At 39.5% G+C, this 27,964-nt stretch overlaps 1 protein-coding gene across 4 annotated transcripts in view; it reads right to left on the reverse strand.

Moving 5' to 3' along the window:
* The window catches only part of LOC146383060 (alpha-1,3-mannosyl-glycoprotein 4-beta-N-acetylglucosaminyltransferase C-like), a 76,054-nt gene extending 67,664 nt beyond the window's left edge, over positions 1-8,390 (reverse strand). For 3 of the 4 annotated variants that reach the window (XM_084934190.1, XM_084934187.1, XM_084934189.1), the window contains exons 1-2: positions 8,076-8,390; positions 252-346 (exon numbers count right to left, since the gene is read on the reverse strand). The gene's annotated coding sequence lies outside the window, so the exon portion shown is untranslated. The remainder of the gene's footprint in view (positions 1-251; positions 347-8,075) is intronic. The other variant, XM_084934188.1, reaches the window with a different exon arrangement.
* Between the last annotated feature and the right edge of the window lie 19,574 nt (positions 8,391-27,964).

The raw sequence follows: 27,964 nt of genomic DNA on the forward strand, positions 1-27,964 counted from the left end.
ATTCCAGAACAAACAGTATTCACAGATTCTGCATACAATTACAGCTGCGAATTATCACATTCGAAGAAATGATGACACAGAATGATTAGCAGTGCCTGTGCTGTTCTGATGACGAGAGTCACATTTGTGGCAACAATTAAAATGTGTGATTACAACAAACTTGACAACATTGTGGAAAAAAATCATTCACATACTGAACCCTGAAGCACTTTTAAAAAGAAACTACAAGAGTTAGAATACAAAACCAGTACCTGCCTGCTGATGTGGTCAGGTTGTGTGCTGCTTGTCCCCTGTGTTCGCTCTCTGGGCTGGCATGGGGCAGATTTAATCACAACAATAAGACAGCCTGAAAGGAAAAAGAAACAGAGCAGAAAAGAAACAAATATAAGGTGACACATTTTATTTTTATCATTTAAAAGACTATAATGCTCTTTCACCCGCGCACACTCTAATGAAGTGTCTGTCCATTAGAGACTAAGGACTGCATGTTCAGTCAGACTTGAGCATTGGACTTTCACAAACAGCATTTCTCTGATGAACAGGTTTTTTCCCAAAACATTGTGTATGTGTTCAAACAGAACACTCTCATTATTGAGCATCTCTGTAACAGCAGACGTTTTAGGTACACCTGTTCAACCGCTCATATCTAATCAGCCAATTACATTGCAGCAATTCAATGCATTTAGGCATGTTGACATGATCAAGACATCTTACTGAAGTTCAAACCAAGAATTAGAATGTGGAAGAAAGGAGATTTAAGTGACTTTGAATGCAGCATGACTGTTGGTACCAGACGGGTTGGTCTGAGTATTTTAAACACTGCTTATCTGCTGGGATTTCCCACACAATGTGAGAAAAAATATCCACTGGCTGGCACCAGCTGAAAATCCCTTGTTATTGTCAGAGGTCAAAGAAGCTTGGCCAGAGTGCTTCGAAGGCAAGAGTAATTCAAATAACCACTTGTTGCAACCAAGGAATGCAGAAGAGCTCTGAATGTAAACCTTGAACCTTGAAGCTGATAGGCTACAGCAGCCGAAAACCACACCAGGTGCCACCCCTGTTAGCTAACATCAGGGAACTGCAGCTAAAATTCAGACAGGCACAACAATGCCTGGGTATTGTTGCTGACCATGTCCATCTCTTTTTGACTACAGTGTACCATCTTCTGAAGGCTGCTTCCAGCAGGATAACACAGCTTGTCATAACGCTCAAATTATCCTCTTGAACAGCGGTCCCCAACCCCCGGGCCTCGGACCGGTACCGGTCCGTGAGTCGTTTGGTACCGGGCCACGAGAGTTGGGGCTCAGGTGTGAAATGTATGGTTTTCAGGGTTTTTATCGGTTTTCAGCGTTATTTTGTTATCGTTTTTATCGTTAACTCGGTTTTCCTGGATCTTTTCACGTGTGTTGTGAATAAATCTTCTTTTTTTTCGGTACTGGTACTAGTTTTATTTTGTTGTATTTATCCGCGACAGCTTAAAGGCCGGTCCGTAAAAATTTTGTCGGGCATAAACTGGTCCGTGGCGCAGAAAAGGTTGGGGACCGCTGCTCTTGAACATGACATTTTGTTCTTTCTACTCAGATTATCTTTGCAGTAAGCAGAATTGGCTCGGGTTGTCCCCAATATCCCATTTTTTGCTTTCTTCTGACCACTACGCATACTAGGGCCTTTTTCTCCAGGACCCAGGTCAGATTGATTACTTTTTATTTTCAAATATTTATCTATCGCTATTATGGGCCGTGTCAGCTCACAGCATGACTATTAGTCTTCTTCTGTTTTACTGCCAGTTGGCAACCCATTTAATTAGAGCAGGTAGTTGTACTGCCCTCTAGTGGAAGAGAATGTAATTGTTCTGCACGTTACGCCGATCGTTTAGAGCACTAATCAAGTGGAACCAGATAACCTTGCATGGCACACCTGATCATTTCTCAAAGCACACCTATGTGCCGTGGCACAGTGGTTGGGAAACACTACAATAAAGTACTTGGTCTTCTGAATGTGTATTCATAGATACTTATGTTTTAAATGCATTATATTCCGCTTTAATGTGTATCCGAAGAATCTGGTTCACATTTTTAATGAATTTCAGTAAAACTCTAACATAAAGTGTGTTTGTGACAAAGTTAGAAAAAGAATCTAAAAATAAAAAAGGAAGCTGCTCAGGAAAAGCATCAGCATCGAGCGTCCAACAGCAAATATCTGACTAATTTGTCAAATGGAGCATCTGTTTATGGCACCAAAGCCACTCTTGGATTTCAACTTGGATTTGATGTAGCTATCATGTTATGCTGAGTGTTCTGTTCCCACTTAATACAAGATGCTAAATTGTGGGAGTGAGAGGGAGTCTGCTTCTTGTGGGGCTGCAGCCTTGATTAAAAGAAAATTCTGGTGCGAGCAGATGGCTGTGTAGACTTCGCTTGCTTGCTTAAAAGTAGGCTGTCCACCCACCTTCCATATTTTTCACACTTTAGTTTGTCGAAGAGAAAGCTGAAAAGGAGCGCGACGACTCAAGGCCAAGGCACATCAAAACACACTCTCTATTGTTCCATTGTGAAATTGTTTTGTTATTATTTTTTTCTAGTTATGAGGTTTGTTGTGACATGCTTTTTTTCACATATCTGTTCTGTTTGAGCCTTGTTGTTTGTGTAATGCATTTTCTTTTGTGCATCATAACTTTGCAGCTACAACATAAAATTACTGATATTAAATGATTCATTTAATGATTCAGAAGTGAAACTTAATTGATTGGACGTTAATTATCAAAAAATTGAATATGTACTGAATTTCAGATTTTGTCTACCTAAATATGCTTATGTTCAGCTACTCTGTTTTTGCAGAATTCAGTTCAATTCAATCCAATTTGATTCAAATTTTTAGTGCCAAATAAAAAACAAATATTGCCTCAAGGTGTTTTATGTTGTAAGGTAAAGACCCAATAAACGGAGATGACCCCCGATAAGCAAGTACTTGGCGATAGTGGGAAGAGGAAACTCCCTTTTAACAAAAAGAAATTGGTTGGGTGTTAGGGGAGAGAGACAGGACAAAAGAAGGGACCCAGAGATTAAAAGCAAGCAAAACTGTTGTTTTTTATTTTATTGATTTTTTTATGTTAAAGAACTGCTTGACATGATCTTAAACCTGTAAGACCTGCTATAGTCTCAGGTCTCAAAGCTTGGCCGGTTGACCTGCTCTTGTGCAAGCACATCCTTGTTGGTCTGACAATGTGTTACTTTAAAAAGGACATAATAAGACCAATACATTAATTTTGGAATGCAGGAAAAAGAAACTTTAAACACCCTAAATTGTGACAGCTTTGAACACACCAAACCTACGTCAGGTTTCATGCCTGAATTTGAGTTTTTGCATTTGCATTTGTGATATTTAGAGATTCATATTTTGTATTCCAAAATGTTCCAGGTTGGTTTATTTCTGTTTAATTTTCATCTTTGTTATAGTTTACCTATGTGGGATCTGGTCATGGTTAGTTTTGTTAATATTTTATAATTCGGTATTTCAGTTTATCCTGCTGCCCCTGTGTTCCCTGTGTCTTAATTAAGTCTCTGTCTCAGTTTTCATGTTTGGGTTTCCTGTTTCCTGTTTTATTGTGGCAGTCACTTGCTGCGTAGTTCTACCTTCTCTGTCATGTCATTGGATTAATTTTTGTAGTTCAACTATTGTTCATTACTTTATGTGATTTAGCTGTGTTTAGTTTCCCAGCTCATTCCCTATTAGCCCAGCCTGTCCTTGAGTTCTTTTTTAGAGCACCAGTTATTTTTTGGGGGGGACTATTAGGATTTTTGTACCTCATGGACTTTTTACAGTCAGTTTTCAGTTTTACTTGTTTTGGTATGTATTTGGGTCCTTCTTCCTCAGTCCATGATAACCTAATGAACATTGCAAGTCTAACCTAAATTTGCAGAAAGTTTACTTATCTCCAAACTGACGGACCCCATTAAAAAGAAAAAGTCGAGTTGAATCTCATTTTATATATCACAAACTCAGCAAGCCACACACCATATCTTCTAAAAACAGAAAGCTAACTTGTCTGTGTACTGATGTTTCAACACATCTTACATTTACCACTCAAGGCTTTGAGTGTAAACACAGCAGAATTGACATATTTCAATATGTGTGATTTATTTATAGGTTTGTAGCAGCTTCCCAGTACCTGCCAGCAGCAGCAACACGCAGACCATGCTACAAGAGAAGCCTCCTCTTTCATCAGATATATAAAGAATTATATCATGTGTGGGATTTATTACTCAGAAAGGCTTGTTTTTCTTCAGCATAATAATGTAATGTACAAGATTACATTACAAAAAAACACCTGGATTTGACTAAGCAGTGTATAGGCAGGTGTACAAATCTGTAATCATAACAAGGTGAAATATCACTTAAAATGCTAGTTTTTTACTTTTATTTCTAATTAATTTTGGTGAATAAGCCTTGAGTGTGCACTCAGTGTATTGAAGGAGATTTAATTAATCTAATGACAACCACAAACCCATCCAACATATATAAATCGAAGAGAAGCTACAATTTCAGTCAACCAAGATTTTCTTTGTTTTTTGCTGACTTCCACTCTCACACCAGCTGCAGTGATGTAGCACCAAGACATTTTAGCTGCGCGTAACAAGTGTTACCACACCCAGCACCTCCTGTCGGTAACAAATGTGAAACTTTTCAACCAGCAAGGCTCACCTAGTGCTGCTTTTGAGCAAGCATAAACACTTAACTGTGTTTCAGTGACAAAGAAAGTGAATATTTATTATGAACTGGCAAAAGTCGAATTGCTCCCATCAGACTTCTGCTTTCTTACTAACTAACAATATTTCTCAAAGACAGAGGTGCAACGTGACAACTGAGATTTTAAAATGCACTGAGGAACATTCATAGACATAAAACAAATCTTGAGTGGACATTTCATATTTTGTAACCAGAAGACAAGTTGCGTCACGAGAGTGTTAAGAATGCTCCTTTATTGTCCTATTAGAGGTACAAAAGCTTGTCATTGGGGTGCTATCCTATAAGATAATTGACAGAAAACATCTTTGGTCCAATAGAGAACAGCTTTGAAGGACTATTTTAAAATTTAATGTAAGAGTACAAAAATGCATCTTTTACAAAAAAAGTAAAATACTGCATCCTGGGGTAATAATCAACTGTACATATTTTTATAATTATAAATTCATAGCCTCGGAAATGCACTGCAGTTCATATAGCATATTTCTACTCTTACCAACCTCACCTCAATTCATTGTTCTCAGTTGTTATTTTATCCTGGAGAAAACCAAACAGGCCTAGGGAGAAATGATCCCACTGAAACTAGAACCTTCATGCTGTGAGGCAACAGTGCTAAAAGTCTGCCACCAATATAGAAGTGAAACACAATATGAGACTTGAATTATTATTTTTTTTAATTTAACTTACTACTTTGCATTTAGTAATTAGTTAATATTTAATCTCTGGCTCACTTCCACAGCTTGTCTTTTGTCCCGTCTCCCTCTCATCAGCCCAGCTGGTCATCACGGTAGATGGCCGCCCCTCCCTGAACCTGGTTCTATTGGAGGTTTCTTCCTGTTAAAAGGAAGTTTTCCTTCCCACTGTTGCCAAGTGCTTGACTTATGGAGTCACCTCATTGTTGGAGTTTTCTCTCTACTATTGTATGGTAAAATGTAAAAATCTTAAAATTTAAGAGCAACATTAATATTTTACCAAACTTTATATTTAATAATAAAAGCTAAATGAAAGTGTGCAATGATGCACCTATTATTGCTTGGGAACATGTATACCATTGTTTGTGGGGGTTTTTTACCCTTGAGATTGCACGCCTAATTACTTTGGATACCACTAATTAACCCTGCAGGCTACTTCGGTGTTGACTGGGCGGCTATGGCTCAGGAAGTAGAGCGACCGATTGTCTACCAGTCGGTTGACGATTCGCTGCCCAGCTACAGTCTGCATGTCAGGAGATCATTAGGTTGCAATTCATCTATTGCGGTGTGAATATTAGAGAAGGTGCTTGAATATAGAGAAAAAAAATGCTTGTGTGATCGGGTAAAGGAGGCTTGTAGTAAAAAGTGCTTTGAGTGCTGAGTTAGAGTAGAAAAGTGTTATATAAGTACTTGTCCATTTACTGTTTAAACTGCACTTTTAAGGACAGCAGTGCACTTTTAATGTACTCCTATTTCTCAAAGTGCAGTGAGTGATGTGAGTGAACATGAAAGGACTGTACTGTAAAAAAAAACAAGCAAACAAAAAAACTGTTTTGCTCTCAAGAAATTCGGTGCATGCTTCAAAAACTTTATTTGCCCAATTTAGCTCTGCTCGCTCGATATGATGGTAGCAGACTGACACTGACTTGTAAGTAATACCAACCGTGGTACAACTTGCTATTCGTGTTTATTAGCTCTGTTGCTTCTCTCATTTACACTTTTTTCCCTGCCTGTTCATCGATCCATGAGCGTGAGCTATTTCACCTCTCTGCACCCCTGAATCTTTCATATGATGTCTCGAATTTAAAAGAAGGCGAATGTGTTTGTTTAAAAGTCCCGGGCAGTTCTCACTTGGTAACAAACTGAATCTAAAAAGGTGTCAGAAGCTCTTTGTCTTTCCACAAACAACACAGATGAGGTCAATCCAGCCATTTCCTTCATTGATTCCCTGTATTAAATCTATATGAATCACAACAGAGGGAGTGCAGGTAGAAAGGAGGAGACGAATCAATGAAAAAGGATTTTTAAGCTGCAAGAAAACAGGGATGTGGAGAGAGGGCCTGAAGATCAATGCGAGGGCAGTGACCCTAATATTTTGTACATTCAATCAAGAGTTGTGTTGAGGACTACTTTGTGGGCCAGCCAGAAAAGATAAAAATATCCTCTGGAGTTGTCCTTTAGCAAGAGTGAAGGAAATCCTGGCTGATGGTAAATCCAGTCTGCACTAAATGTAATTTCTAATTTTAAAGGGTCTATTAATTCTTGTCCAACACCTCTGCCAGTAGTAGTTTTCACAGGGGTCAGAACTAGAGCTAACATTAATAACAACTGTTGTCAGTCCAGCTGGATGTGGCTGACAACAGTGTTTACTATTTGACAATGTCCTTTTGGAAATAACATATGAGGCCATTAGGTGCCATAATAGGTCAAAACCCACACAAACACATCCAGGCTAACGGGGAGCGACAGTAAATCACTCTAATCCAGCCATGAGATGAAGGCAGGTTATTCCCTCATGACGGTGGGGGTGGGGGGGTTGTGTCACAAGCTGAGCTACAGTTTACCAGCTTGAGTCATGATGAAAGCTGTGATAGAGCTCAGCTGTCACTCAGGATGTCTGAGCCACAAATCTCTGATCACCTGCCTTAAGCACACACACACACACACACCAACAAAACCACAGGCTGCACACCTCAGTTAGTGGGGACATAGAGAGATGCTCAGGGAGAAGATCCAGCTGTGGAGCCATCACACAGGATCTACATGCACGCATTTGGCATCAGCTTTGTCACAGACATAAAAATACTGTGTAAAAATCTGACAAGCAGCCAAGGCTTATTTGTGCAAGATTATCTCTTTTTTTCCCTCCCTCTCTCTCTCTGTCTCCATCTCTGCTCTTCTACAGATCGACATCATCATCGCTGATGCTGCTACCCTCCAGGTCCCTCAAGCAGAGATTTGAGTCATCTCCCTCTCATCCTCTTCCAGCCCTCAGCCCCGTTGAGTCCGACTGTCAATACAGAAGCACTAAATGCTGCTCAGACTGTCAGAGAGAGACTGCAGCGTGCCTTTCACACTTTACACAGTGTGTGTACAGCCTGCACGAGCACAAAGTATCCTACGCCTGAGAGGACAAATGTGGGGAAAGGAGGAGAAGCGGCTGTTTGAACAAGACCCAAACTCCGCAGAAGTTGGTTGTACGGCTTCTCACAACGAGATGGGAAAGAAAAAGAGGATGAAGGGACCAAACTGTGAAAATAACATCCAGGGAGATACGGAGCGGTCTTACCTCCCCACGGTCCACACACACACGCACACACACAGATCTGTGTATTTCTGCTGCCGCGCCGCTCCACTCACCTACAGTAAATCACTTCCATGACTCACGCAGAGGGGAGATAACCGGCTCTCAGGAAAAGTGGAGTAAACACTCGTTGCAAAGGCAGGAAGGGCTCTCGCTCGCTCGCTCTCACTGCAATGCTGCTATCTCTCATCCTCGTTTCTCCTCCTCTGTCTCTTCTTTCGCTTTGATCTCTCCCTCTCTCTCTCTCTTTCTCTATCCAGTGGTGCCCCCCTCCTTTCTCTCTCTCTCTCTCTCAAACTCTGCCACCCCCTCACGCTCCACCACAAGGTGTCACAAACACTGTGTCTGCTCCCACTGCCTTTTATTGGCTCCCACTTTTCTCTCCTCTTCTCTCCAGCCCCCACCCTGCACTATCTCTCTCTCTCTCTGGATTTTCTGCCTTAAAGAAGCAACGTGTTACACCTATAGCTACACAAACTCAAAGCATGTCACTTCAGCCGCTTTATTTATTCTAAGTGGGTAAGCATCGCATAAAACCACCATCGCATTTGTGCCTGCCTCAGGGAGTTGTGAGCCCTGGGGCTTATGTAGTGACTTTGCATAGCTGGAAGGATATGCCAAGTCGCTTTGTGTAGGCACTTTTATTTTTTACTTCAAGCAAATTTATTTTTACTAACACTATTAGCATGATTGAAATGCATAAAATACATTTCTGGTCCTCTTTAAAAAGGGATCTCCAGACACACTGCAAAACATCCTAAAGCCAGCTTCCAAGTGTGGCAAACTGCAGTTCCTCTAATGGCCACTTGAGGCCAGTTCCAAAGGCTAGTTGAAACAAAACACTCCAATGTCAAAATGCCCTACTTTACAGCATAAATAAATGTAGTCACAGTGTGCTTTGTTCGCTTTATGTCAAACATAGCTGGTATACAGAGGCTCGTGGCTTACGAAGTTGCATTTTGAAACCTCGAGCTCAGCAGTTTCAGCATCACTGGCTTGATGTTTTGAACCCGGACCTGACCTGCGAAGTGAAATGGATTTTGAGAGGAATGGCGCTCATTCATTGGCTCATACTTTGTGACTGACAAATTATGAGCTAGTGTGCTTAGCCTGGATAATCCTCTTTTCAGACTCTCATAATGAAACTTATGCATTCAATAAGGAAGATTGATGGTCTCACATCTGTCCACTCCTAGGTGCTGCTGGCTAAAGAGCTTTTTCACTCTCACTTTCCCACGCTGTCAAGCTGTTTGTGTTATCACTGGTCTGGTCAGATCACCTTCTCCCGGCATTCTCCAGGCCAATCAGGATTCATGCTGCGTAATTTAAATCTCACTGCACATCTGTCTTTCTCCTTTGCAGACGCCTTTGTGCAACCGACCTTCTCCCCATGTCCACCGCTCATCACTCAAGCGCCGATCCGCCAAGACAGGCCATTGGAGTCTAACGGCCAAACGCCTATCTATATTCTGTTCATATTTTCAACAAATCATGTTCATTCTTTCTAATGATCTCCCCTTATTGAAATGACCATAGGTTATAAAATAAACCTAATGAAACCTTGGGGCATATTCTAATAGAGTTCTGTATGATGGGAAGTGTTTTTACAACCACAGCAATCACCCCTGGCCAGCCATTAAAAGACTGCAGGTTTAAAAACACACCGAATTATTAAAAAAGCCCGGTTCTCATCCCTTGCCCACTTATGCTTTCTTGTTACAGTAGCTCAGTTTTCATCAGTGTTGCTGGTTCCTCAACACCTGATGTGGACCTTGTTAATCTGGGTGACTTCCAAGCCAGTATGGCTTCAGTTATCTCTTTCTCGCTCATCTCCAAGGTTAGCATGGGGTGGGTCTAGCTGGGGGACCCTTACTGAATACAGATGCTCTGGTTGGGAGTCGAACCCCCGACTTGAAGTTCCAAAGGACATTACTGGGACATGGGAGTGACAGGTGGGTGCCAACCTGGTTATCTGACTGTCGTCGCTGTTTGGTTAATTGTGCGTCAGTAATGGCAAATTTCAGTCTTGCATTTAAGCTGATTATTTAGCACTTCCTTCTAATATGTTACCTTGTGGCTCTTCAAAAACTAAATGTGTCAGTCAGTGAGTATGCTCCAGCTAAGACTTCAGAATGAGAACCTACAAACTAATCTTTGACTGTTGGTAATGTCCGTCTTTTATGCAGCATTCTTCTATGAAACAGTTGAAGAGATTTTAGGTCCCCAATTCCAATCCAGCCAAACCATAAAAGGCAAATGATGACGAACGATGAAGTCCTGTTACCACAGTGATTAGGGCTGCCACGATTAGTCGACTAGTCACGATTACGTCGACTATCAAAATCGTCGACGACTGATTTAATAGTCGACGCGTCATTTGAAGCTTTGTAAGATCACAAAAGACGCAGGAATAAGTAGTAGAATTTAAGAGTGTAATAACGGACTGAAACAGAAGATGGCAGCACTGCATGTACAAGGATGCCAGCTGCCGTTAAACCCCGAAGAAGAAGAAGTAGCTCTGTCCCAGAATTCATAGCGCAGCCCAGCTCAGTTTCCAACAATGGCAGCAGCTAGTTAGTGTTAATATTAACATATTTTCAGGCGAGAATGTAGCTGTGTAAACCTCAAATATCTGCTCAGTTTATCAAGACACCACATATTTTCAAAAGCGCTCCGACGTTTTCGGAGACGTCTGTTACCCACTAGCTCGATAGCTAGCCGGGGTTCAAGGCTCACTAGAGCTGGTGAGAGCACCAGACTCCCGGCAAATCGTTTTCACACCCACCGCCGTCTTTCGCTACTCAGGTTAAACATGATATATAAATCACTTAGATAACTTAAAAATGATATTATTTGGCTTTTTTTAGTATTTTATTTGTTCCTGAGTAAATCGGTTTGGCTGAGATTAAAGTTATAGTTTTTACACAGCTGAATAAACGTCAAGCAGACAGCTGATTATCAGAAGTGTGAGATGCTCGAGAATATACTCCGGTGTCCTGTTATATTTTAGATAGCAAGGAGTTTATTAAACTTCACCGAAACAATCTGCAAACTTCATTAAAATTTAATAAACTATCATCTTGTCTTTATTTTTAGTTAGCACCTTAAACACTTCAAGCTGTAAGCTAATGATAGTTATGTAAGAGCAGATGCTGCTGGTGCAATAAGCTGTACGTTTTACGTCCAATGGATGCATGATCTGATTAGTCGACTAATCACAAAAATAATCGGTGACTAGTCAACTATCAAAATAATCGTTTGTGGCAGCCCTAACAGTGATATAATTATCTCTCATTTCTGTTAACTGTTAGATAGCTAAGCTATTTTGTGAAGGCACTAGCTTATGTCTTCTAACAAAATAAGCATAAATGCACTTTAAAGACAACACCTGGGTGTGGCTGAACGTCCTTGTTCCTATTTTCTCAAAGATTTTTCTTCTCCACTGAGACAGTTAACAGACTCTATACTTTCGACTGTCCAGCAGCATCTGAGTTCATAAAGTAACTAGTCTGCTACGTGGAGCTGAAAAACTTGGAAATGGTTTGAACTTCTTATGCTCTCATTATTTCTGTCACTTTTTTAGGTACAACTGCTGTGACACCATGAAAGCTGTTATCTCCTTTGTACCTTTACCGTGCCTCCCCACTGTCTTTAAAGTCCAACTTTTCGTTCCGTCTTCAAGTGTTGCCATTAGTAACAGGTTTTAGCTTCAGTTTTAGACGTGATAACGTGTCTTTTATATCCATCGTTATATATCAAAGCTATCTACTGATAAAGAGATTTCTTTTTAAAATGATAACAAAGTTAGAGATGCATTTAATGTGATACAAATATTTAACATACATATGGCCATGAATGTCTGAGGACTGGGGAATATCAGTGGATGCAACATTTAATGATGAGTTCAAGCTGGATCTCTGCCAAAGGAGAGCCAGGAGTCAAGTTCCCAATTTGCAATTATAATTAGCCTTCAAGCCCCTTTAAATGTAGAGCCCATGTATTCTCCATGCCGCCCTGTCTTTATATGATATTTGCTCTAATTCAGCGTGGAAAACACATTAAAAGCAGAATCAGCGATGCGCTCGTGCTGAAGGCGTGAGGTGCTCCGTGTTTTTTCATGTTTGACTATCAGAAAATGTGCTGCTGCTGTTTTAAAAATGTAAGGGTCCTAAATCATGCAGATCACACCGTGTAAGACCACACAGGAGCACAGCATTCCTGCTGTTACAGCACTGCTGTAAGCACGAGCCTAAGTCAAGTGCAGCAGCTTTGATATGACAGAAAATTAAAGAGGACTGCTGGAACATCTGTCCTGCTCTTACAGGGGGCTGGAGTGTCTGTCGATTATGTGAGAGGTGTTTCTATCCCTCCGTGTCTGCTTGTTTGTTTATTATCCTGAAGAAATTTGGTGGAGGGACTCCCTTAGTGGACGTCCAGATCTAAATTCGTGATTGGCACCTTCACATCTTTATTTACAATTCTGAGATTCATTCACAGACATGCAGATACGTTTTTTTAATGTTATATTTTGTTTGGATGATGCAGTTCAAATAAACATATACTGTTATAGTTAGAAGAACTTGCTTTTACACATGCACCAATATTGTAATGAAATCATTACTTCACACTTATATTTTATTATAGTAGCTGTTTGATATATTTCAAGGATGAATATGAATGTTTCTGCAATCTTCCCAAATGCACAGTTATTTGAGATTATGATGATTATGATTGCAAAAACGGAGAACTGAAAAGTGACCCCAGTGGTGTTGGATCAGAATCCATGTAAACACTTTTAAATTGACTTTCAGTTTTCTAGGCTGAACAACCGCTTACTTTAACATAAATTTTCTTGCAACCTAAACTAATTTAAACATTTTTCTTATACACAATATTACCAAAAGTATTCAATCATCCATCCAAGTAATTGAATTCAGGTGTTCCAATCACTTCCGTGGCCACATGTGTATAAAGTGAAGCACCCAGGCATACAGACTACCTCTGCATTTGTCAATAATGGGTCCACTGTGGTACTATGATAGGATGCCACATGTGCATCAAGTCCAGCTGTGAAATTTACTCGCTACTAAATATTCCACAGCCAAGTGTTAGTGGTGTTATAACAAAGTGGAAGCAATATGGAATAACAGCAACTCAGCCATGAAGTGGTGAGTATAAAATCATACAGCACATAGAGTACAGAGATGTCCAACTTTCTGCAGAGTCAATCACTACAGATCTCCAAACTTCATGTGGTCCTCAACTTCATGTTTGTATGTGTGCAATCACAATGGGACACCTGGACCAAAAATTCTAGGCCGATATTTTTTTTGTCCCAGTGAAGCCCTTAATATGACTGCACACCAGTGCACAAAGCAGGCTCCATAAAGACATGGATGAGCGAGTTTGGTGTAGAAGAACTTGACTGACCTGAACAGAGTCCTGACCTTAACCCTACACAACACCTTTGGAATAAATTAGAGAGGAGGCTTTGAGCCAGGCCTTCTCATCCAACAGTGTCTGAACTCACAAATGCGCTTCTGAAAGAATAGTCAAAAATTCCCGTAAACACACTCATCACCTTGTGGAAAGCCTTCCCAGATGAGCTGAAGCTGTTATAGCAGCAGAGGGTGGACCGACATTATATTAAACCCTATGGATTAAGAATGGGATGTCACATGTTCAAATGCATGTGAAGGCTGATACGGGAATACTTTTGCCAATATAGTGTATAATAGCATCTGATATGAGCCAGCTCCAACAAGTAAATAAAATTAAAAAAAAAAAACAAGACATGAAGGGTAGCACACAATAACTATGAGCTGATTGTGAAATGAGCTGAAAAGTAGCCAGAAACACGGAAAAAAAAACAAAACATGTGGCATTTTGCCTTTCATAAGAACTGAACAGTGGGTATTTTTAATAACTCATCCATTTAGACTGTGTATCATTTTGAATCATTGAATTGAGCCTCTTCACCAGGTTTGTGTTGTTGGTGCTTTTTTGAGCACTTTCAAAGAAAATACATGACAAACAATGTGGCCCAATAAGTTTTTGCTTTAGTTTTGCAGAGTGAAATTGTGGTCTTTTATTAGTCTGTTACTTAACTGTAATTAGCAGGTCTTTGTGTGTTACAGCCACACATTTTATGGATGAAATGTGCTAACCAGTGCTGCTAGAGCCCTAGTCACCTAAGCCTAGTGATTGGTGGGGGACCCCCCTGGCAACCCAAAATCTTTGTGAACTTCAGCCACCACTAAATGAATTAATTCCATTTTTAACTTAATAGGTGGCTGGCATCAGAGAATATACACGTTCCTACCAAATGCTTGTTGCCAGGGGACCAGTCTCTATACCTGTTTGATTGGGGCTTAGCCATGCTTCCTAGCACTGCCTACCCTGCTTTCCAATTATGGTCTCTTGTGGCTCCAAAGTTTTACTTTAGTTTGACATTATGGTGGTTACATCTTCAGTTTTACTTGATTTGAATCCTTGTTACTTTATCATTCTCCGAGGGCTTAAATGGTAAATGCACAGCAGTTTAGAAAAATAATTTTAACAGGAGATAGCTAATCTTGGAGCTAGTGAACTAAACTAAAACAATAATAAATAAAAATTAAATGTATATTAATATAAAATCCATAAACTTGATTATAAAATGACCATAATGATCAAATATTATAAAACTGCCATTTATGTGGGTGGCGAATTATGAATAGTATCTTTAGTCTGTGATCCCACCCTGTACTAACTAGAGCTTCATACTGCATAGCTTAGCATGGCTGCAGTCTTTGTTAAGTAATCAGTGGACTTCACATAAGCGTTAATTTAAAAAGGTTTTTGAAGGGAAGAGGTAATTTTGCAATAGTTGCTCTTCCACTTGTGAAATATAAATGAGTAAATTAATATTATTATTCTGCCAGCGCCACTCAGCATAAGATGCAGTGAGAGTTGACATGATGATTAAGTCAGAAGCCTGAAGCAACTGTCGATGCTCAGTCCACTCAAACAGAAAACAGGTATCAGTGTCCACCAGACCCACTGATGCTCAGTATCACACACACTCACTCACGTAAAGCCATATATTTTGTATATTTTATTAAATATTATTTATTTAATATTTCTATACTTGCTATCAGCACTACAAGGTTGTTCAGTTATACATCGGGTGCTTAGTGTGTACTTTAGATATTCACACATGCTTTGCAGACAAGCTAAGCTCAGTGAATAGATGAATAAATCAATAGAAAACCGATGAAGTGATACAAATATATGCTCAAATACAACCATGTACTGGTTTCTTGGTGTTGTACTTCATGACCTTCTTCTTTATGAAATGTGAATATAGATTTCCTGTTCGGAAAACTGGCTATGAAAGTTTCAGAACACGGCTTAATTAAGTGTTTTAGACGTTCAAGACTCTCCAAGAATGTTTTGAGGTCAACCGATGACTCTTTAATCCAAGGGAAACACAGGAGGGCAGGTGGAAGGTGAGGACAGAGAAAAATATTAGAATTTTCTCAAACAGTTTGACACAGCGTCGTCTTGTCTCTCCGATAACGGATGCAAATTACTATTTCCTCCATCTGGGATACATTAGAAAGAAGATCTTATCATATTTGGCTGCCAAACAAACTTAGAACTATAACAACTCTGTGCAAGCCTCGCAGCCAGATAGCAAATGAGTAACAGCCACAGATACAAAAACACAAGCAACAGACTCTAATCTAATGTGTTTGCCTGATTAATGTGGTTTTAAACAGATTTTCCTCTCACATAAAATAATAGTTTATTTGGTGAGTCAAAAGAATTTCTTGAAATTCCAAAACAATGGGCCTGAGATCACCAGATTAGATATACTCCCCCTTCGTGTATATCATACAGAGCCAAAACAGTGAAACTGTATTCTCTAACACCACAGTCATTTTAAGTTTGAGTTGTCTGATGATATACAATATCTGTATCTGCTTGTGACCTTTACCAAAAGTAAACAGACAATATCTGTATGTTTGGCCCCTTGCTTGTCATATCCAAAGTCCTTTGCCTTTCATCCAACTAGAATCATCCCCACTTGTTTCTAGTAAATATACAGGTGCCAGAGCAGCACAAAATTACTGGTCCTGAAGTGAGAATCACTGACTTTAGAGGCTATGGGAAGAAATTTACATCAGATTTGCATATGCAGCTTGAAGATTATGTAACATTTGCTTCTCAAACTTTTAAAAAATGCTGGCTGGTTCACAAAAAGCAGCAAGACAGAACTGGCTCAGCAACAACAAAGGAACCACATCTATAGAAAACAGATAAATGTTTGATTTGGAGTTCAACCTAAGAGATATTTCTCCTCTAAACTTTTAGATCTTTTTTTTTTTTAGATAATTGTCGAAAACTTGAAAAGGTAACGCTTCTCAATATTTCATGAGAAAAAGAACATCCTAATAACATTCATGAAGGAAAATCTTGTTTCATCATCTTTCCCCTGCTGTTAATCATTTCATCACATCATCATCCGATCATTCACGATCAAGGGGATTGATGGTGAAGTTGACCCACTAAACCACCAACCTGTATATAGAACTCACCTGGGTTTAAGCAGCTACGACAGCAAAAATGATGCTTACAAACCGATGCATCTGTGTTGATAATAGAATAGAACAAATAAGATAAAGGAGGAGAATTTTCCAGTCTTTAATGAAAACCTGTAACAGATGGTGTTATGTAAGGGATCTAAGTACTTCTTTCACCACTGAAATACCATTAACTCAAAACATGATGCAATGAATGATTAATACTGGACCTTGAGGTGTGCAGTCAAAGCAATGATTGTTCAAGGTAAAAAAGTCAATACTTTCCCTCATCACCTCCATACATCATGCGATTTCCAAACACTGTTAGAGCGTAGACTATAACAGCAGCAGCAGTGAGATTTCTTTTTCCATCATTGGTGGCCAATAGCATTTCACATCACCAGCACAACAGAACTGGAGCGCCATCCATTAGCCTGTCAGAAACTTTGAATTAGAATTGATTCCTCTTGCCATAATTATTCATCTGTTCCTATTATTTATCACGGTGACAACAGTGCTGCTGTGTTTGATTGGGTGATTGCCTCAGATTTTGGGTGCAAAATTAGAAGTCAGAGAACAGTTGCTCCCCAAACACTTGACAACTGATCTGTTTGGCCAGCGTCTGGAGAAGCAGCTGAGCCCAAATGAGCACACTTATCTGAGTTGCACTCCCTACATACTGATTTACGAGATGTTTTCTCTGTTATTAAATTGTTTTGTCATTTGTCATGTTTTGTTCAAACTATAAAAAAAAGACTAACAAAACATCAAAATTGTGATAATTTGCTTTTTGAGGTGACATGTGTGAGGCATCGTTTCAAGGCGTTTCTTTATGTGTGTGACTGACAGAGAATATACTGCAGAACTGATTGTGAAAGCACTGAAAAACTGTTGAAACACTAACTAAAGCTGCAGCTTTATGTTGACTGTGGCATGTCGCTTAGAGAAAGTATGAGTGGCAGCAAATAACTACTGCTGAATGGCAGAATGCGAGCATTAATATCTCAGGCAAAGAATAAAAAATGGCTATAATCTAAATGACATCGGGTAAAGTAAACAGGGACATCGGATCACTGAGGTGAAGCAGATGACACAGCTCAGCAACTCAACAGAGAGGAGCAATGGATACATGATTGATGGATAAATGAATGAATGAGAATGTGAATAGTGCCCCAGAGTTGCTCAGACATGCAAAATACACTGGTATTTCACCCAGGCTAATTGTAGGAGACATGTAAACTTCTGCAATACTAACTCTATTAGACGCTATCCATTTATTCTCTTTGGTTACAAAGCCATTTCTAAGGCTTTCGGGCTCCAGGGAAGCACAGTCAGGGCCATTACAGTGGGAACATAGGGATGGGAACCGATAAGAATTTAGTGATTCAAATTCCATTATCAATATCACTTATCCATTGGATTCCCTATAAATTCCTGTCGGCTTCACTTTAAGAGTCACCACCATCCCTAAGCAGCATATCATTGCGTTCATGCAAATTGTTAAATACTGTGTGGTCAAATGTTTGTGCATGTTGGAGGTATTTTCCATCTTGCCTGTGATCAGTGTTGTGGTCATTACTCAAAAAAAGTAACTCCAAAAGTAAAAGGTAATTACAAGTATTACACAGAACACTCTTAAAAGTAACAGGGGAAAGACAAATACTTTTTTTTCTCCAAGGAGAAAGGCATTCGTTATACTAGTTGTTACGCTACTGTTATGTTACTCTGTAAAATGATATGAAACACACCGTCTCATAATTACCACCTCATAATATAAACCTAGAGGCTACAGCCCCTAATGAGGACACGTGATCTTTCTCTTAGTATTTAGGTATGAACACAAAGCCGACAGCATACATCCAAGATGAAAACCATCACAAAGAGACTTAATATGAACAGATAGAAACGGAGTTTGTTACCTGTTGAAGTTCAGCAGCGACTGGCTTCACCACAAATGACTGCTCACTTCATCACGGTGCTGGACTGGGGTCAGCATTTATGCTGCTTTAGCATCTCTCTGGGTTCTTGGGTAGCTTAGCATTAGCACGCTATGCTTGCGAGGAGGCAAAGTTGCGCAAACAGTGTAATACAAATGTTTCTCTCCTGAAGCAGTCTCCATTTTACATTCTCCCTCTCATCCTTTTGTGCAATAAAAATAAAAGTAATGTCCATATCCACTCTGTAAACTGCTTACGTGGGATTACGTGGGTTAAAAACTGCTCTTTTTGTAGAAGACGATGGATATAAGTGCAGGCACTGACTTCACTTTACTACACAAACATCCACCATCAGAACAGGGTATGGATAAAATAACTGTTTTGAGTTGTGACCTTTTTAGCTGGCTTAGTGCAGGGACCCATGTATTTTCTTTTTTTTTTTATAATTCAAGTATTTATTAGATTTTGCATTTTATAACAGCAAATACAGAGATGCAGCAACCAAAAGCAAGAAGCAAACAAACAAAAACAAACAAACAAACAAAATAAATAAATAAATAAAAAACACAACAAAACAAAACAAAACAAGTGAGGTTTTAACATATGTTGTATTAAGCTCAAATGTCCAAGTCCGGTAGACATAGGTGCAAAAATTGTCCCACTGTTCCAGCGCAGCTTCCGTCACATGATGTATTTTTCCCAGCATCTTTTCGCATGCAACATTCCCAATCATTCTGTCTTTCCACATTTTAAGCGTTGGAATATGGGAGTCCTTCCAGTGTTCCAAAACGACACGGGCACATGCAGTACTTAACACTCTAAACTGGTGTTTATTTAATTGCAGCACCTCTCCTTTGTCTCCTAGTAAACATAATTTAGGTGATCTGGGTAGGTTACAAAGTGTCCACCCCTGCAAATAATTCAGTACAGTGTTCCAAACTGGAAAAACCAGCGGGCATTCCCAGAGGGCATGTATCAGAGTACCTTTGGCTTGTTGGCATTTCCAACACAAGTCATCTCTACCAATCCCCATTCTATACAGCCTTGAAGGAGTATAATAGTATCTGTTAAGAATTTTGTATTGAATAAATTTCCCCTTGGCTTCCCTAATGTATAATCCATTGTTCGACAATATAGAATCCCATGTACCTTCATCCATTGTACGCCCTAGATCCCTTCCCCATGCTTTTTTCAGGCTCTTATTTATATTATTTTTAATCCATGGGCAAATATTATACCATTTCACAGCTGTGCACAGAGATGGGGGTAGTAGCATAAAATTCTCTATCGAGTTACTTTCACATGTTATTGTAACTCCTCCTTTTAAACAGTTTCTTATTTGCAAATACTTCCAGAAATGACTGTTACCCTCTAAACATAACTTATTTTTAATATCCTCATACGACATGAAAACACCCCCTTCAAATAGGTCACTAACAGTTCTGATACCTCTTCTCAGCCATTGTGTCCAGTAAACAGTCTGCTTACCAATTTTAATTTTAGGATTATACCACAAGGGGGCATACTTCTGTACATATGGCACAAGTTTATATTTCTTATGCACCTCCAACCATACCATTTTCGAAAATTTCAAAATAGGGTTTTGCGTCTCACCGTGATTATTCACTTTTTGTGATAAAATATCAATTGGTGTGAATGGAGATGCAAGCTCTTGTTCTATTAAAATCCAATCTATATTGTTTTTCCCTGCTCAATGTTTGCCTAATCTAGCCATTTCAAAAGAGATGCTATAATACTCTATATTGGGCAGGGCTAGTCCCCCTTCTTTCTTAGATTGGGACAGTCGATTTATGTTAATACGGGGTTTACCACCCTTCCAAAGAAAATCTTTTATCATATTATTGTAGCTTTGCAACATCCGTCGCGGGATACACATAGGCAGCATTCCTGTATAATAGTTGATGAGTGGTGCCACAACCATTTTAACTGTGTTCACTTTTCCCCACAATGTCAAATTTAGTTTACTCCATTTACCCAAGTTTTTATTGATCTTGTTTAATAATTTTCCCATACTGTTAGCCATAATATCCTCAATATTGGGGTTCAATTCAATTCCAAGATATTTAATTCCCTTGTCCACCCACTTAAAGTTAAAGCCCGATATTAAGTTATGACTGCAAGTCTGGGAAACTGGCATCGCTTCTGATTTATGCCAATTAATTTTGTACCCCGAAAACATTGAGTATGTATTAATCACCTCTAATAGTTTTGTGATAGAATTAGTTGGGTCTTGGTTTAATACCAGCACATCATCTGCATACAGGAATAATTTGTGTTCTCTGCCTCCCCCAAATACACCTTTAATCTCTGCATTTTCTCTGATTTGAATAGCTAATGGCTCTAAAAATATTATAAATAGCAATGGGCTTAAATTGCATCCTTGACGTGTTGATCTGGAAATACTAAAAAAAGGAGAAAGTACCCCATTTGTAAATACAGCTGCTTCTGGACCAGAGTACATGGTTCTAATCCATCTGCAAAAGTTGTCACCTATTCCAAACTTTTCCAGGGCTGTGAACAGAAAGTTCCACTCCACCCTATCAAAAGCTTTCTGTGCATCTAAAGATGTAGCCAATACAGGATTTGTGTTATTTCTATTCAGCCACAGCAGGTGTAGTAATCTCCTCATATTATCAGAAGCAGATCTATTCTTGATAAACCCTACTTGATCTTGATGAATAATTTGTGGTATTACAACCTCCAACCTTGTTGCTAAAACTTTGGATAGAATTTTGCAATCCACATTGATTAAACTTATCGGTCTGTAATTACCTGGATCAGTTAAATCCTTGTCGCCTTTTGGAATTAGTGATATCACTGCCTGATTAAAACTTGCAGGGAGTCGTCCAAATTCAAAGGCTTCATGTAATACTTCAGTTAGAAAAGGACATAGCAAATCTATAAATTTATGGTAAAATTCTGCTGGGAATCCATCTATTCCTGGTGACTTCCCAGCTTTCATTGCACGGATAGCTTCTTTTACTTCTACCGGGACCCATGTATTTTCTTAACATCTCATCCAGCTTGGAGTCAATGGGGAAATTGGAGTCTATCCCAGCTTTCATGTGTCTAACACAGGGAGACTCTTCATATGCACACATGCACACTTCCATCCAAGTTAGAATCACCAGCTAATACAACAGTCTTTGGACTGTCGGCTGAACACAAACTACTTGAAGCTGACCCACAGGCACAAAGAGAATCTATATACAGTCCCGATCAAAAGTTTAAGACCACTTGAAAAATGGGAGAAAATCTTACTTTGCATGGTTGGAGCCTAACAAGGTTCAAAGTAGAGCTTCAACATGCAACAAGGAGAAATGGGAGTGAGACAAAACATTTTTTGAGCATGCAATTGATTGACAACAACTCTCATATTTTATAAACTGAATAGAAATATTTTTTTTAAAAGTAAGTAAACCTTGGGTTTGGTTGAGTTGTACACAGTATAGATGGCAAAAGAGCGCAAATGGGCTATAAACACACGTTTAGCAAAAGAACAAACAAACCATGACAGGGCTATTTGGACAGTTTTGTTGTTTCCTTTCCAAAAGGGGAGGGGAAGGAAAAGATTTAGCTGTCTCCATATTGTCTTTGTGTTTACAAAGATGAGCTGAAAATGTGAGACTGGATGCATGCGGCTTCTGCTGGGAAGAAATCAATAATCAGGACCCCTGGAGAATCACAAGATAAGCCTAAAGTGTTGCAGAAAGATTACAAGGATAACAAGAAAAACTATTTCTGCTAAATAAAATGGTTAAAGGACACTGCCCTATTAATTTTTTAAATTCTTGATTTGTTTTCTTTTGAATCATAGTTGCACCTCTAGCTCCCATTACATCCAGGCATCACTCTTTAGGTGGGATAACAATATTGTAGAGAAGTCTTGACTTTGACAACGAAGGTTTACGCTGAGTCTGAAGTCTACTCTGACCTTTCTGAAGATCATGCCGTACATGTTGATGAAAACACCACTTCCGAGTCTGTTTCATGAGATTTTGCTATATTGATACTCAAGCAAAATGCTACAGAGCTACCACAGAATTACAGACAACTTCAAGCTCTTTTCAAACTGTGACACTTAGCCTGATTTTTTTTATCTTCGGTATCAAGTTACATTTATGAATGTCGGTTTTTGAACCTGGGATTAAGCATTATTTTCTCTGCCTAAGATGCAGTCATGACATGAGAAACATCTATGATTTTCTTATCAGCTACCTAAGCTGTTAGCTGTCATTTATCTCTTTGAAACTTTCATTTCCCCAAAGTTGCCCTAAAAAACACTACATGTTCAACTATTGTGGGAAGGCTTTCCACAAGGTTTAGGAGTGTGTTTATAGAGTTTTTTAACCATTCTTCCAGAACCAAATTTGTGAGGTCGGACACTGATGTTGGACAAGAAGGGCTCCACTCTAATTCATCCCGCACCAAATTTACTCATCCAAATCTTTATGGAGCTTAATTTGTGCATTGGTGCGCATTGATGTTGGAACAGGAAGAGGCCATCCCCAAACTGTAGTCAGACAAGTACTGTTCTCCTGATAACCACCAAACTCATCCATTGGCTTGCCAGATGGAAAAGCATGATTTCTGTCTCCTGAGAACACATCTCTCCTTCTCTAAAGTCCGGTGGCAGCGTGCTTTCTAGCACCATCTGACGCATCTGGTTGTCCAAACCATTCCATGAAGCTCTGTACGCACTGTTCTTGAGTTAATCTGAAGCATACATGAAGTTGGGAGGTCTGCAGCAATTTACTACTCTGTGACATTTCTTCAGCATTTGCTGAGCCCGATCTGTGATTTCACATGGCCTGCCACTTCATGGCTCGGTTGCTGTCGTTCCAAACCGCTTCCACTAACAGTTGACTGTTGAATATTTAGTAGCGCGGAAATTTCACAACTGGACTTGCATCCTGTTAGGATGCCATAGGTGGCATGGAATTTACTAAAGCTCCACAGGACAACCCATTCTTTCACAAATGTTTGCAGAAGCAGTCTTCATGCCAAGGTGCTTCATTTTATACACCTGTGGTCATGGAAGTGATTGGAACACCTGAATTCAATGATTTGGATGGGTGAGTGAATACTTTTGGTAATATAGTGTAAAAGTGCTGTATGAATATGACTGGGCAAATGAGACTTGTAGTAGAAAGCACTTAGAGTGCTAAACTCAGTAGAAAGGTGCTATATATAAACATCAGGCCATTTTCAATCTCACAAATGTTTATTTTTATCACCGGTAATGGAAAGCAGTTAACTTCTAACCTGCCTCTTCCAGTTGCCAATTACTATATTTTCTAACTGTGTATCTATTTATGTCAGCCCTGTTGGTGTAAGAGGTGAATGCAGTTACAGTGTGCAGTAAAGGGAAACTCAGCCACCCAATCAGCCCCTGCCATGCTTCTGCTCTGTCCCCACAGAGGCAAGGTCTGAATATTTCATACCCGATAATTTGAAGGGTTGCAAGAGTTCCCAGTGTGACTGCATATTCAGTGAACCACTGCTCGCATTTTAACCCACTGGAACGGGATGAAAGGCAGTGCCGTGGATGAGATGTGAACTGCTTGTCTTCACCTGGAGGATGAGCCAGGAATTTCTCACTGCTGTTTTATTAAGGTCATATTTTCTGAAACGAAATGCAATGTTCAGTAATGGATTTGAAACATCACTGGGAAGATATACTTAAGAGTAGTGGTCCTCAAACCACCATCCTACAGACTTGCAATAGAAAGATTTGGAAATTAAAAATTTTTAAAGAACAAATAAATGAATAATGCATGGTATCAGATTATATGTGTTTATAATGAAGGTGGGGCTAATTTTATCAATACTTAACTCCAGGTTAACACTTCCAGTCTTACTGTTAGATAAGACTAAGCCTTACCAGCCTGGTTTTAATTTACTGTTCCCCAGTCTAACCTCATGCCTGTCAAAGGGCTTTCTTTCTAAATTCTAGTTACAGTCATGGCGTAAATGAATTTCTGGAGATATTCTCATCAGATTTGCCCGTGCAGTCCTTGTCAGTATGTAAACCTGACTAGAATGAGTATATGAACAGTTGTTAATGCCGCATTCACTCTGATGCACTTTCAAAGACCTGACAGTGTGGCCAGCCTCGACTCTTGAGTGTAATAACCTTCATCAAATAGAAAAATAAAGTGTTTTCTCACAATAATAACGGCTTTTGTTGTGTTGAGTGAGTCATCTGTTTGAAGGAGTCTTCATAAAATGAAAAGGTCACAAACTCAAGCTGCTGCTTGGTGATCTTTCAAGCCCAGGTTGCCACATCATAGTTTACAATTACACCTTATTCTGCATCACACATTGTTTCACAAACTCAGGCATGATTAAGGTTTCAGACTTTTACATTTACACCATGTAGTTGTGTTTGAAGATCTTCTTTTGACATTAAGTCCAGTTTAAGTTAAGTTCGGTGTTACTGACAGTAGTTATATAACTAGCCGTGTGAAATTCAGGACTTATTTATTAATATAGTGAAGGATTTGTTAACACCCAAAAGCTACACGTCATAACCAGTGCAGGCTGGAGAGGACTGAATTCTGTCAAGACTGCAAATCAAGAGAAAATAAAAGAAACATTTTAGGACTTAAAAAAAACCCTAAAACCTAATCATCATACCTAGACAATAATGAAACCTTAATATTATACTTTATATAATAAAGCTGTGGTATTCTATTAAGAAAAATCACAAGACAACCAAAACAACTGGTCCTTTCTGTCTTCCCTACACCCTGGAGTGCCCGATTATTAAAACTGAAGATTTAAATCCTTTGAAACGGGTCGTAATTATACAGCTATTTAAAAAAAAAAAAAAAAAAAAAGATTCAACTGTTATATCTGATCAAAATCAGGAGCTACAAAGAGGACAAAGTAGGTACAAATAAAGAAGTAAAGTAAAACTTAATTCTAAGTTGATTACATTTGCAAAAGGTCCAGGGAAAAAAACACATTTCAGGTGGAGTTAGCTCCCATGAATGCCAAACTTTGCAGCAATAAAAAGCATGATCATAGCCCGGGACAAGAAATTTTCTTGTACCAGGTTTCTCGCTTTATAACAACTGTACAAGTTTTAGTTTTTTACAATTATTTCTCATCCATTTGGATAATGGTGATGCTTAAAGTTGGTGGTGTGTGATCAACAAGCTTTTCCTTAGTCTTATCTTCATTATTTCAAACCTTCGAAATGCACCTTGTGAACATGTTTGTGCTGTTGGTACCTCCTTGAACATTTTTAATCTTTCTGTGTGGTACAGGTGACCCAAGAAGCCTGCGTTTCTGGAGTCTGGAGTGAGATTCTGCTATTCTATTAGTCTGTTGCTTTTTAGTGTTTGGTTAAGAGCATAATTTAACCAGTATTTTAAAAGCACTACTCTGAGCACAGAAAGTGCACTGCAGGCTACATTCACTAGTTCAAACACACAGTTGTACTTACACTACGATGGACACATCAGGTCAATTTCAGATTCAGAATATTGCCCAGAGACTTTTTGACCAGTTTTTTAATCTGTGCCTGAAAAATGCCAGCGTTCAAATCACTGGCTTTCTAATTAGTGTGTTCTTTGCTTCTGCACAGTTTAGGAATGCAGTGTGCTAACCAGGTTTTCCAGGTTTTGCTGATACCTATGCATGCCACCCTCTTATCAAAGAATGGTCCCGTCTGGCTGCAAAAAAAAAAAAAAGCAACATAGCATTGACCAAGCAACCATGGAGAAGAATGAGCTTCTGCCTGTGCAGGCTGGCAGAGTGTGGCCAGAACTGGCAAAAAGTTGCTGAGGAGATCACAAGAAAATGGCACATAAAAAGAGACAACGACAGAAAAGGGCAAGGCAAAAGCAATCATCTCTCACTGCTGCATGAAGGATTTCCATTCCAGATCAGGTCTAATTAGAATCTGCAATGTCACACTATACATGATAATACTTGAAGTTGAATGAATGAATGATCTTTATTGCTATTATACACAGTACAATGAAATTCAGTTTGACTTTGTTTTAGGATAAAAAAAATAACAATAAATAAAGAGCATAAATACAAATTGGTAAGTTATTAAGGATAAAAATAAACTTAAACTTAGCAGCAAACTTAAGAGCCCCAGATCTCAGAAGAGAAGAAAACAGCACAATTACCACAATGTAACCAGTGTAAAGTGTCATTAACCAGGTAAAAGGTCCTCAGTGTGTTTTTAACATGTCCACTGAGAGAAGCGAAATAATACTGATTATCTCTTCATCATGGCAGCTGATAGTTATTAACCTCTGTCTCTCTTCCACAGCATGTCTTTTATCCTGTCTTCCTTCTCTCACCCCAACCGGTCGCAGCAGATGGCCGCCCCTCCCTGAGCCTGGTTCTGCCGGAGGTTTCTTCCTGTTAAAAGGGAGTTTTTCCTTCCCACTGTCGCCAAAGTGCTTGCTCATAGGGGGTCATATGATTGTTGGGTTTTTCTCTGTATCTATGAAGTGCCTTGAGGCGACTTTTGTTGTGATTTGGCGCTATATAAATAAAATTGAATTGAATTGAATTGAATTGAATAGTGGGGGGGCTATATTAGGGAGCAAGCGAGCATTTTTTCAGAGAGGGAATGGTGGGTCATCAGGAGCTAAGGCTGATTGATAAATGTGGGGAGCAAAGGCTAGCCAGTGCAACAACAAACATCCACAAAACACTTTGTTGTGAATGCGGCTGAAAAGCCGCAGACCAGTCAGGGTAACTATCCTGACCCCTGTCCACCGACCAATGCACTATGAAAAGAAGGCAAGAGGCAGTGTGATGCTTTGGCTGGGAAACCTTGGGTCCTGCCATTTATGTGGATGTTACTTTGATGCGTACCACCTACCTAGGCATTGTTGCAGACCATGTACATCCTTTCACGAAAAGAGGCTGTGGCCTCTTTCAGCAGGATAATACGCCCTGCCACAAAGCAAAAAAGGTTCAGGAATGGTTTGAGGGGCACAACAACGACTTTGAGGTGTTGGCTTGGCCTCCAGATTTCACTCCATTCCAGCATCTGTGAAATGTGCTGGACAAACAAGTCCGATCAATGAGGCCCCCAACCTTGCAACTTACTGAATTTAAAGGATCTGTTGTCAACATCTTGGTGCACCACAGCACACCTGCAGATATCTAGTGGAATCCGTGCCTCTATGGGTCAGGGCTGTTTTGGCAGAAAAACAAGGACCAACACAAAATATTAGATACCTAGATAATATTAAATACCTCGGAGTACACACTGACAATAAACTGGACTGGGCTAAAAACACCACAGCACTTTACAGAAAGAGCCAGAGTCGTCTCTGTTTTTTGAGGAGACTGAGGTCCTTCAACATCTGCCAGAAAATGCTCAGGATTTTCTATGAGTCTGTTGTGGCCAGTGCGATCCTCTATGCTGCTGCATGCTGGGGG

This window comes from Perissodus microlepis, chromosome 7 (genome assembly GCF_051167445.1).
Source record: "Perissodus microlepis isolate ML-2025 ecotype Zambia chromosome 7, ASM5116744v1, whole genome shotgun sequence".
In the NCBI taxonomy this organism is placed as follows: domain Eukaryota; kingdom Metazoa; phylum Chordata; class Actinopteri; order Cichliformes; family Cichlidae; genus Perissodus; species Perissodus microlepis.